We start from the raw sequence: 12,827 nt of genomic DNA on the forward strand, positions 1-12,827 counted from the left end.
TATTAGTTTTTCCAGTGAACATGTTTGATCCCTTTATTGAGGATAAGGTGGTTGAGTGTGTTGGTAGTTGTGGTTGTATCTTCTAATCTATTCCATTGATCTTCAGATCTGTTTTTATTCCAGTACCATGTTGATTTTATTACAGTAGCTTTGTAATATCAAGTCAGGGATTGTGATGCCTCCTGCCTTGCCTCTGCTACTTAGAATTGCATTTGCTATTCTAGGTCTCTTCTGGTTCCAGATGAATTTTAAGAGTTATTTCTCTAGGTCTATGAGGTAAGTTGATGGTATTTTGATTGTGATTGCATTAAATCTGTATACAATTTTGGGATAATGGCCATTTTCACAATATTTACTCTCCTTATCCATGAACAAGGGATGTTTCTCTATTTTCTGATTTCTTTTTTCAGGGTATTATAATTGTCCCTGTATAGATCTTTTACTTCTTTCATAAGATTAATTCCTAAGTATTACATTTTTTTGGGTGCTAGTGTGAAGGGTGTGGCTTCTCTTATTTCTCTCTCCATAATTTTGTTGTTAGTGTATAGAAATGCTATTGATTTTTGAGCATTGATTTTGTATCTAACTACATTGCTGAATTTATTATATCTAGGAGTCTTTCAATGGAGTTTTGGGGGTCTTATATGTACAATTATCATGTCATCTGCAAATAATGATGATTTAACTTCCTCTTTTCCTGTTTTTACCCCTTTTATTTCTCTCTCTTGTCTAATTGCTCTGGATAGTATTTCTAGTACTATATTGAATAGAAGGGATGATAAGGGACATCCTTGTCTTGTGCCCTATTTTTAAGGTAAAGGATTTCAGTTTTTGGCCATTTATTATGATGCTGGCTGTTGGTTTGTCATAAATGGCTTTTATCATATTGAGGTTAAGACTATCAATTTTCTGTAAAGTTGTTATTATTAATGAGTTTGGACCTTATCAAAGGCTTTTTCTGCTTGTATAGTGATGATAATGTGATTCTTATTTTTGGCTTTATTGATATGGTGTATATCATTTATTGATTTATGTACATTGAAACATCCCTGCATGCCTAGGATGAATCCCACTTGGTCATGGTGTATAATCTTCTTGACGATTTGCTGCATCCTATTTACCAATATTTTATTGAGGATTTTTGCATCTGTATTCATTAGGGAGATTGGCCCTGTAGTTCTCTATTTAGTTGGATCTTTCTCAGGTTTTGGTACTAGAGTTATATTTGCTTCCAGGAATGACTTAGGAAGAATTGCTTCCCTTTCAATTTCATTGAAGAGTTTTAGGGGTGTCAGCATTAAGTCTTCTCTGTATTTCTTGTAAAATCCCACAGTGAATCCATCTGGCTCTGGGCTCTTCCTTATAGGTAAGGACTTAATTATATTTTCAATTTCATTAATAGAAATTGGGTTATTCAGCAGTTTTACATCTTCTTGACCCAGATTTGGCACTTCATATGTTTCTAGGAATCTGTCCATTCCTTCTGTGTTATCAAACCTATGAGAATAGAGGTTTCTGAAATAGGTATTGATGATCTTCTGTATTTCCACAGAGTCTGTAGTGATTTCATTCCTTATTGCATGAATTTGAGCTTTTTCTTTCCTTTTTTAATAAGGTTAGCTGGGGCTTATCAATTTTTCTCATTCTTTCAAAGAACCAACTCTGATTCTTTGATTCTTTGGACTGTTTTCTTAGTCTCTACTGCATTAATTTCTGCTCTGATTTTTGTGATTTCCTCCCTTCTTTTGGCTTTGGACATCGCTTGCTCTTGTTTTTCTAGATACTTGAGGTGTAGCATCCGGTTGTTTATTTGTATTCCTTCTGTTTTCTAGATGTGGGAACTCAATGCAATAAATTTTCCTCTGAGGACTGCTTTCATTGCATCCCCCAGATTCCAGTAAGTTGTATTTGTATTTTCATTTGCTTGTAGGTATTGTTTAATTTCTTCTTTAATTTTCCCTGTAACCCACTGATTACTCAAGAGTGTCTTATTCAATTGCCATGTGTTTGGGGTTTTTTTGTGGTTTCTTTTATCATTAATATCGTTAGTTTCATGGTTCTATGATCTGATAACATGCATGGGATAATTTCAACTCTTTTGCTTTTATTTAAATATATTCTGTGGGTTAGTATGTGGTCTGTTTTAGAGAATGTCCCATGTACTACTGAGAATTCTGTTGTTTTGGATGGAATACTCTGTACATATCTTTCAAGTCCATTTGTTCACAGGTGTGATTCAGTTCTGTTATTTCTTTGCTGAGTTTCTGTCTGGTTGATCTGCCCCTTGGTGTCAATGGTGTGTTAAGGTCTCCTGTTCTAACTGTGTTATTGCTAATTTGGTTTTTCATTTCTATTAATACTTGCTTTGTATACTCAGTGCTCTGGAATTTGGTGCATATACATTTTCTCTAACCAGAGCTTCTTTATCTCTTAGGATCATTCTTGGTTTGAAGTTCACATTGTCTGTGAACAGAATACCTATCCCTGCTTTTTTTTTCAATTCCTGTTGCAAATAGTACTGTTTCCCAACCTTTGACTTTCAGTCTGTGAGTTTCCTTTTGGGTTAGATGAGTTTCTTATAGATAGCATATAGTTGGATGTTGTTTCTTGATCCATTCTGCCAGTCTGTTTCTTTTAATTGATGAATTGAGACCATTTATATTAGTGGTTGTAACTGTTGTGTTTTGGTTTATTGTTAACATGTTATCTTTATGCTGTTGCATCTTTATCTTTCCATACTGTTTAGTTGTCTGCCTTTTTTATTGGTTTTCTCCTATGTGCATCTAAACTGTATTTCAGTATTCTTTGTAGGGTTGTCTTGGTTCTTCAGCTGTCCTTTGTCTTGGAAGTATCTTATTTCTCCATCCATTTTGAAGGACAGTTTTGCAGGGTACATCAGTCTATGTTGGAAATCGTTTTCCTTTAGTATCTGAAATACTTCACTCCATGCTCTTCTTGACTTCATTGTTTGTGTTGAGAAGTCTGCTGTGATTGTGATAGGCTTTCCTTTATAGCTGATGTATCTCTTCTCTCTAAAAGCTTTTAATATTCTATTTTTATGTTAGATTTCTGGGATAGTGAATATTATGTGTTTGGGTGTAGTTTTATTTTGGTTATGGCTATTTGGTTATGGTTATGGTTATGGTTATGGTTATGGTTATGGTTATGGTTATGCTTCACTAATCCTAATGTCAGTTTCCATTCTCATATTGGGGAAATTTTCAGTATTACTTCTGTAAATAGCCTCTTGATATCATTTATATTGTCCCCTTCTTCTTCATTTATCCCTATCAATATTATGTGACCTTTTTTTGAATCATCTTGCAGCTGCTGAATTATTATTTCCTGATTCCTTGTTATTTTTAAGAGGTCTTTTCTTGTTCACTAGCTGCAATTTTGTCTTTGAGATCTGAAATTCTATCTTCACTTTCGTTGAGGCAGTTTTGACAACTTTCAATGGAATTTTTCATTTCCATATGTCTCTTTGAATCTGCTTTGTGTATTCTGTTTCTTATATTGCTCATCTAGCGATTCTATCTTTTTTGTTGTTCCTGTAATTTTTTAACTGTGTCTTCTTTAGATGTGTTCAACATCACTTTCATTATTTTTGTCATTTCTTCTTTTACCTGGAAGATTATTTCTAGTTTGAATTCCTTTAAAGCTCCCCAGAGTTGCTTCTTTATTTCAGTTACTATTATTTCACATATTTTAGGCATATGGCATATATTTTCTTCTATGTACTTGGCTCCTAGGCCTTCTTGGGATGGGCTGGATGTTTGAGATTGCATTTTGGTCTTTCCTTTTGTCATTTTCTTATATTTCCATGTTTCAAGTGTTGTTCCAACCTTCCCCTTGGAGTGTTGGAAATTATCTCCTATGTCCTGGGCTCCTAGGACTCCTTTGGCAGCATAGCTCCCTCCTTGGGCAGCGAGGCCCCAGATTAAAAGAAGGTTACCAGGTGTGGCTCGGGCAGGCCTAAAGCCTCCTCAAGCAGTGCAACTCCCCGCTCTGGCAGCGAAGCTCCCTTGACCAAAAGAAGGCCTCCAGGCATGGCCCAGGCAGGCCCAAAATCCGCCGAGCTCAATCTAGTGTGGCTGCAAGCCAGGCGGGTCCCCAACCACCTGGAGCAAGGTCTTAAACTCTCCCAGGACTCAGATGGTGTGCAGGCACCCACCTCCTCAGGTGGTGAAGCTCCCTGGCTGAAAGAAGGTTACTGGCATGGCCTAAGTAGGCCTCCACTGTGCAGCTCCCTCCTCTGGGTGGTGGCAGCAGCAGCATGGAAGCTCGCCAGGCTGAAAGAAGGTCCCAGCCTGGCCTAGGTAGGCCTCCACAGTGCCAGTAATAGTATTTTCAGATAAAACAAAAAAGTACAAGACAAGGAGTAATGTGAGCTTCCAATCAAGAATGAAGGTCAAGCTTTAGCTACTGTAGAGAACAGTTTTGTAGTTTAGCATAACACAAGCTTGTGACTCCTAGAAATCTAGCCATGAGCATTATTCTACTCCACTTTTTTTTATCTTTCCATTTGACACACAGTTTGTTGACTGATGCATTAAAAGATTTTTAAAACATTTTAATAATTATCAAGAATAAGTCTAGGAATTTAAATGTAGTCTTTTCTGTAGCTACTGAGAAATAGCATACTAAGGATTAATAAACTCAGGAGACTGCTGTCCTCTCCTTGAAAACTTATACATGTATTAATTTAGAGTACTTTGGCTTTAATAACAACACACAGACTCTACCTGATCATTTCTAATCATATAACTAGACCTTTAAACACAGCTTATGCAAATTCATTTTAAATACTTATTAATTACATAAACTTTTTCTTCCCAATAAATTTACTTTTCCTTAATTTCCCAATAATTTACTTTTCCTTAATTTTAAATGTTTAATTCTTTTATTTCTACTATCTAGAATTTATTTTCTTATGTTATATGATAGAAACTTAACTTTTGTTAACTTTTTAAAAACTCAAACAGCATGCCTGATTAATACTGTTGTATTATTTTTATTAATATTCATAATTAATGGGTATCTAATTCCCCTCTTAAACTACAACTACTTTTGGGTGTTGTTGTTTTCTTTTTTCCTATGCTACACACTTCATTTACATGTCTAATTAGAACCAAAATTTTACTTTGAGATTAAATTTCTTATCATCGAAATCTTGGGAATAATTTCCAATTTCATTAAGAATTATACTTATTTTATAAAAAGAAAAGTAGAGCATAGATATTCAGAAATAGAATTTTTTCAACTGGAAAGGGAAATGAGATGGAGGAAGGAGAGGGGAAGAAGAAAAAAGGATTTAGTGACAAACAAATTGAAGGAAAAAATGGTGAAATAACTTTTTCAAACTGAGAGACAAAGAACAGCAAGTGGGGGAAAGGAAATGGGGACCAAAAAAAATATACAAAAAATTAAGATGTGTTACGTACATGTAGAAATTTTCCAACATCGATGTGGAGAGTTATACATTGCAGACATGTTATAATATAAAAGAATTATAGTCATTTTAATAGTAATTACTGAGATTATTTTGAGTTCATTGTTTCCTTGTTACTATTTTCTTGGTTCTTTTCATGTTTGTTTCAGCATGCAAATTTTTAAAACTTGCAATTTTAAAATTTCTTAGTTTTGATAGATAAATGTTAGAAATCTTAGTTCTATAATTTATTCCTCAGAACTCTTACAAATTTCACCTTATTACTTTTTAGCTTCCAAACTTTCAGGTGACAAGTTAAATATTCATATGTTGCTTCAGAATTTGTTAGCAATTTTTAATTTTTGGTTTCTTATTTTATATTTTTGAGGCTCTTTTAATTTTATCTTCATATTTTAATGCAGAAATTTCACCAAAATCTTTCTGGGAGTCTTTTAAACATTATTTCCTTCAACACTTAGTGAGTTTACAGTCATTTTCACTTTCTTCTAGTATTTTATTGATAATTTTTTAACGTTTATTACTTGATTTATTTTGGAAAATTTGTTAGATCATTATTGGAAATGTAGAATCTATTTTCTCTCTCTAGAGTTCTTTTCTTTGATTTTCACAAGGCTCTTTTGCAATGCATTCTAAGAAATGCTTTAACATAATCTCTAACTAATTCAAGTTTTTTGTGTTTATTAAATTTATTAGCATTGTTTTGATCCATTTTGGCAGACTGCTTTTCTAAACTTAGTTATCTATAAATATAACTTTATTTAAATGTGTGTTTTTTCTGTCTTTTTTCTTATCTGTTTTGTTAGGTGTTGGTGGTGTGGAGGTGAGTTTACTATTGAGCTTAATAACTGATCTGATTTCTCTTATGTTTGGTAAAACTCAGGGAGTCTTCTGTGTTGATAGAGATTGTCTAGTATCAGTTGTACTGAGATCTGGCATGTGTGTTCCTGAAGGGCAATGCTGCTAGCCGTTCTTTCTTAAATGTCCCTGTGATTCAACAAGTTTAAAAATTACATTATACAAAAACTATTTCCAATGTATTAAACTGGTGCTACACTTGTATTGTTAGCTTTTCTTTGATCTTAATCTCAGGGATATTGACAAACATATTAGTTTTCTTACAACTCTATGCTTCTCATGATCTTTAAAAAGTGCTTTACAATTGTTCTTGAATTTTTTTTTCAGGGCCATTTAACAATCACTTTATAGGTTTTAATTTTTTCCTTTTTTATTTTAAAATAAAAAAGTATAAAAACCATGATACAGATTTCAAAACAAAATAATAGAAGATTAACAGTGGTTAATATATTGTGTATTGCTTTGCTTTAAAAGTATTTTCTTTTCAAAGTAGTTGTTCAGATTACAAGATATAGACATGAAAAAATGATTGTACAATGAAAGCACAAACTTTTTGATGAGATAACAAAGGTTAGGAGTATAATTATCTGTCATATATATAATCTTTTCCCTTTTTCTTTTTTCCTTTCCCCCATCCTACATTGTTCTTTCCTTTTGAGCGGTTTCTTTCCTTTTCAATTTCACCGTATATATTGTACATTCTAGATCTTATTTACTCTTTCAATTTTTATACTAGGAAGACAATATGATGTTTACACATGTGGATCTTATTTATTTCATTTACAAGTATGGTCTCAAGTTGCATTTACTTACCTATAAAAACCTTGAGTTTGGAGCCAGCTGCAGGTGCAGGCTCCTCTAGCCAGCCTGCCATGCAATGGCTGGGCAGGAGACAGGGAGACGCTGGAGCCTGAAGATAGGGGAAGCATGAAGTTATCAGTAGATGTGAAACCATTTGTCCCCAAGTTTGCAGGGCTCAATGTGGCATGGACAGAGCTTCAGAAGCATGTGTCTTCCCTATCTGTGCAGCTACCTGCTACCCATTTGTATAAGAAGCACCAGTGACTGAACAGAAAATATATACAGAAGACAACCTTTAGAGTTTCAGCACTTCCACCCCAGTATCTACCTCAGAGATAACTCTACATTCATACACCAACTCTCCATATACCCTTTGAGACTACACAGAATGTGTGCTCAGAGCTTGTCTCACAGTTTGATTACAGCCAACCCAGTCATCACCAAGGTTTTCAGGCTCTGAAGTCCCCAAAGAAGTGTGTGCTCTCCCAAAAGAAATGAAAGCTCCATTAAAGAAAAAAAACCTATGATAAAAAAAAATGAGCCAAAATTCAAAAGGACTTATGATCCAGTGTCACTTGAGATCAAGTCAACCATTGGTCTCCACCATTTGTCCATTCATGCTGAGAATAGATCGACAACACATAGTTACCATAAGCAACAGACAGGAAACAGAACCACTGAAAAAATTCCATCTACCTCCAAACCTGAGTTTGCATTTAGCGGGTTGGATTTTCCTGAATTGCAGCATCCGGGGAGCAATGTATCAAGGATCCAGAAGCAATGCAGATGGGGACCTCTTTGGTCCAACACCACTATATCTCTTGTAGGAGAAATGGAAGAACCCATTGCAGTAGTGTCAGGGGATGAGAAAGTGGTGGGGGGAAAAACTCAAATGAATCTGTAACTGATTATGCTACTTCTAGCTCCTCATCATATATAAGAAAATTATATTGGATGCCAATATGTTATATAGTTTGGCAGACATTTTCAGAACCATCCCGAGTAGCCAATATACAAAGAAAAGCGTCACAGACACATATAACTATGCATTCCACCATAAAGTTTCATGATGCTAGAGAGGGACATCAGGAAAGAAGTAAGTCACTGATTGACTCTTATATGGTAGAGGGGATGAAATTGGTACACTTCCCCTTTATGGGTCCCCATATGCAGTTGCTTCTGCCAGGAAGAACAGACATGGCCCCCGTTGTGTCACTGAGGTAAGCTTCCTTGTTTTTCAAATTGGTAGCCCTGCTTGAGGCCCCTTGAATCAAGTTAGTGGTGAATTTCAGGAAACTAATATTCACTCCTTCCATGTAAAAGTCAATGCTGATACAATGATGGAAACCTGAAAAATTCCCAAGGAAAACTGGGAACCAAGCATGAACAAACGCAAAGTTAGTCACCAGCCTTTCAAGGTTGACAAATGTCCTATGGGGACAGGTGACTTCCAGTTTCAGCCTGCACATCCTCTGCGCAAAGTCTTCCCACTTCCCCTGTTGTGCTGCTGAACATTTACCTGGGTCCTGCTGTGGAGTTTCAAGGGGACCTCGGGGTTTTTACTATCCTGAGAGCAGCCTTAAATTCAGTTGGTCCTTCCAGGATTTCTCTTGCTTCTTTACTCTTTTGTGTTAAGTCTTCTGAGCATTTCAGTGCCACAGCTCAGTGTTCCTTTTCCATCCTTTATAAAGTAAAACATTTCCCTTACCTTGCCTTCTCAAAAGGAAGCCCAGAGTAAATGTGTACATGTGTGTCAGCAGTCACTTTGATGCCCAAAGTGAAGGTAATCAATAACTCTAATTGTTAGTACAGTCCAAATTTCATGAATCATCTTATGTGTGATGTTTCCAAAAGTTTTGGTGACATACATGTCATTTCTGCTCAGCTCTGCCACACATTAAGGTACCACACTTTAAACTATGTAACAGAAGTTTGATCCCTAACTTGCTTATGCTTGTGCTTGTGAAGCCTGGTCAAGGATCTCTGGTGCTCACCCTAAGTGTGGAGGCCTTGTTGAAGAACCAGAGATCTTAAAGCATTTTGCTCTTTGTACCTTGTGAGTTATTGTAGTGTAAGTGGTCATAGAAGTCCCACAGCATTCCCACAGCTCAGCAATATGAACATACATGTCTTACCACAAACCCTGCTATTTTATGTTTCCATGGATTTTTTCACATTCCTTCCCTTTCTTAGCATATTTTGTACAGTTGAGTGTGGGCCTTGTTTCATGTAGGAAATAGTTTGAATCACTGCCACTGATGCTTGTTTAACAAAAAACATTCACTTGAATCAGAAGCCTGATACTACCTTTGAAGACATCACTGCACTGTACTCCTGTTTTACTCTATTTTACTGGAGGACCTGTATGATTTCTCAGCTTCCTCCTCAACCCAAGATTTTGTCTGTAATATCCTATTCATGTTATTCTCTCCTCATGGATCTGATTTATTGATTCTTTTATCCTGAATTAATCCTTGCTCTGTTTTTCTCTTTTATCCACTTATTTGTGGAGAATGGCTTTATTTATTTTCTCTAAATCAGGCTCCATAATATGTATCACTGCCTTTGTTTGTGTCTGTATAGGGGATGTGCTGTGGTACTGAAGGTCCAATCCAGAAGCCCAGTGATGCATCCCCAGCCCTTTTCACTTTTTATTTTGAGTCAAGATCTCACTGAGTAACCCAGGCTGGCCCCAAACTTACAATCAATCCTCCTGCCTCTGGCTTTAATGTATTTACAAGTATTGGCAAATGCCACCGTGATAGGCTCATTCTCATTTTTAAAATTTGAGAACATATTATATGAGTTTTCAAAACCACTTTAGATATCTAAATTGGTAGCTCTCTTTTCAAGTGCTCTTCATATTTATGCATCCAGTTTGCCTGTACATCTCTTTAATTAAAATGTAAATAAGTCAGTATAATTAGGTGTCTATTATCACTTCATATCACATGTTGTTCCTATGTAATGGTTTAGTTTAATGCAGCTGTAGATAACTTGAGGACAGTTTCTTTGGAGGTATGGCAAGTAGGGCCATGTGCTTGGAAATCCTAGATAATATGGCCTTGCTTGTCCAGTGTGGACTCCTGGGTTCTGTGCTGTGTATCTACTGGGCCTTTCTGCAGGACTGAAAATACGATTCTTGGAAGCCTCCTAAACAGTGAGGTTTACTACAGATAATGTGACTCTTGCAGGATGATCAACCTGATGTGTTTTTACCTAGGCATGAGTAAAAATCTGGTCTTCTTTGTTTCAAGCAGTTTCTGACTTTGGAGCTCAAGCTGATCTGCATATTCATGAGCCAACTCCCCTTAACATCCCCAGAACTTGGATTACAAATGTGTGGCACCATGCCTTGCAGAGGAGTGTGTTCCAAAGGGAGAAAACGTTAGCAACGGGAAAGTCTTCTCTGGAGACTGGAGCAGCAAAGAGCTCTGATTGTGCTTTTTGGGTTTTATGAAAGGCAGCAAATAATGGTTTGATCTTTGCATGTCACTGTATTTAGTTCGATACTTGTTTACCATTTTAATAGATGGCCTATGAGAAGAGACCTGGAGAAGAGTGTCTTGACCAGGTGGCACATGTTAGACCTTCAGGTAGAAAGGGAAGGTCAGTGAAAAAGCACAGAGAGTAGAGCCAGGCAAACTTGTTTTGCTTTTGTGGGCCACTGCAAAAGTGGCATTCCAGCGAAGTCAGCCTTGTTCTTGTATTAATAGTCTTTGAATAGAGCCTGCGAATCTGACAAATGTCACTTAGCTCAAGCCCTTTCTCTGACCTTCTGTAATGTCAGCAAGGAGAGAAGAGATTAATATATCATAAAAGGAAAATATCACCTGTGGATTCACCAGACACAATCAAAACAGGTTAGAGAGGAGCTGAGAAGACAACCAGTTGCAGGGAATGGGTTGAAAGGAATGAGAAGCCTAAGGCAGGCAGCTGGAGCCACTTGAGGTGAGAGGAACACCTTCGCCATGCTTTTGTCTTCTGGTATCTGTTTCAAAGTTAATGTGCTTGGCCATTCTTGGATTGGGGTGGGGGGGGAAATAGAAGAAGAAGTCACCAAGAAGCAAGCCCTCCTGTGATGCAGCACCATGCACAGGCTGCCAGAGGGACAGACAGACCTCAGCCCCTTCTGGCACGCAGGCTGAGAAACAAAAAGAGCCAAACATCCTCTCCCACCTATGAGCGACGGGATGATCTGGAGAAACTGGCTGCGATGATAGCTATTGAGGTGATATGCAATTTGATGTTTGTGATGTGTGGTGTTTCACTGGCTTTGCAGGTCTAGGGCTGGTGGTCTCATCATCTATTCAGAGGATAACAGTATGCAGTGCAGCATCTATGGGGAATCTCCTTCTGAAGATGATAGCCATTGTTAATTCCTGGTCATCTGTTTTGAAGTCCTGTATCATTTTCATTGTTTTCTTGGGTTGGGTTTTATCCTGCTTTGTTTTGTTTGATTTGGTTATAACCAATGGCATGGGCAGCTATTTCAAAGATAGCAAGATATATTATGGTAGCAATTTTAGATTTACTGTTGGCTTTTTTGAAGTCCTTTATTGTATTCATTATCTTGTTTTTATTGTTTCTATTTTATTCTGTTCTGTCTGATTTTACTATGTCCAAAGTTATCTGCATCTATTTTGAAGACATCAAGGGCACTATGGTAACTATTGTTGATTTTGTAGTACTTTTAGGCCTGTACTTCTTAAACTGGTTTGTTTTGATTCATTTTGTTCTGTTTTATCCTCTTTAAAATAACAATAAATACATAAAAATTACAAAAACGAAAAAAGTTTTTAAAAACAATGTTAACATGCTACAATATGATCTCCTGATTTCCACATTGTCACTCCTGCTGTCCTCCGTATTAGTTTCCAGTGGCTACTAAAAAAGGAAGAAAAAAGAACAAACTCACTAACTCTGTGACATAAAAACCAGAAATTCACCCTCATACATGTTCGGAAGCTGCCCTCCAATGTTTAGGTGGCAGCAGGTTTATGGTCTTCAGAAACTTCATGGCTTCCAGAATGTCACCTCCTTGCTGTGTCCACAATGGGGTCTCTTCAGTGCACATGAATCCCTCCTGTCTCTCTGTGTGTTCGAATGTCTTGTTCTTGTAAGAACACCAGTCACACTAGATTCTGGCTCCTTGGCAGTCACGGTTGAACAAAATCACCTTTTAAGGTTGCTGTCTCCATATGTAGTCCAGCTTTTGCACAAATTAGCCCATAACACCTCCCAATCTTCTCTCCCTGAGTACCAGTTGTTTCACCCCGTTCCTAAGGAAAAGTATAGTAAACACTTCTGAATTCTCACCCAGGCACCATCAACTAGCAAATTCATGGGCTCTACCTTCAGAATATATAAAAAGTGCCCACTGGCCTAGTGTCTTCTCCAGGACTCTGATTCTGCAAGGATTTTCTCTCTCTGAGGACTTTACTAGCCCTCCAGTAGTACTGATGTTATTGTTCCCCTCTATCAAGGGCCTGATGACTTTCCACACAATACTCAGCAAGACCATTTCAAAACAAAGATTACGCTACTTCTTTTGCTTAAAATTCTCTAAAATTTTCTCATTGCACTTACAATGACTTAAATTCTGTATCTCATGTCTCCCATCAACATGTCCCTCTTTTTTTTGAAGACTGATGAGCTCTCTGAATGTGAGAAAAATTCAGAATCTTCTCAGCTTCTTTTGGTTCTGGTCTATGTGGAA

The sequence above is a fragment of the Cavia porcellus genome, unplaced genomic scaffold, assembly GCF_034190915.1.
Source record: "Cavia porcellus strain 051 isolate PalLab524CR breed Dunkin Hartley unplaced genomic scaffold, mCavPor4.1 scaffold_27, whole genome shotgun sequence".
In the NCBI taxonomy this organism is placed as follows: domain Eukaryota; kingdom Metazoa; phylum Chordata; class Mammalia; order Rodentia; family Caviidae; genus Cavia; species Cavia porcellus.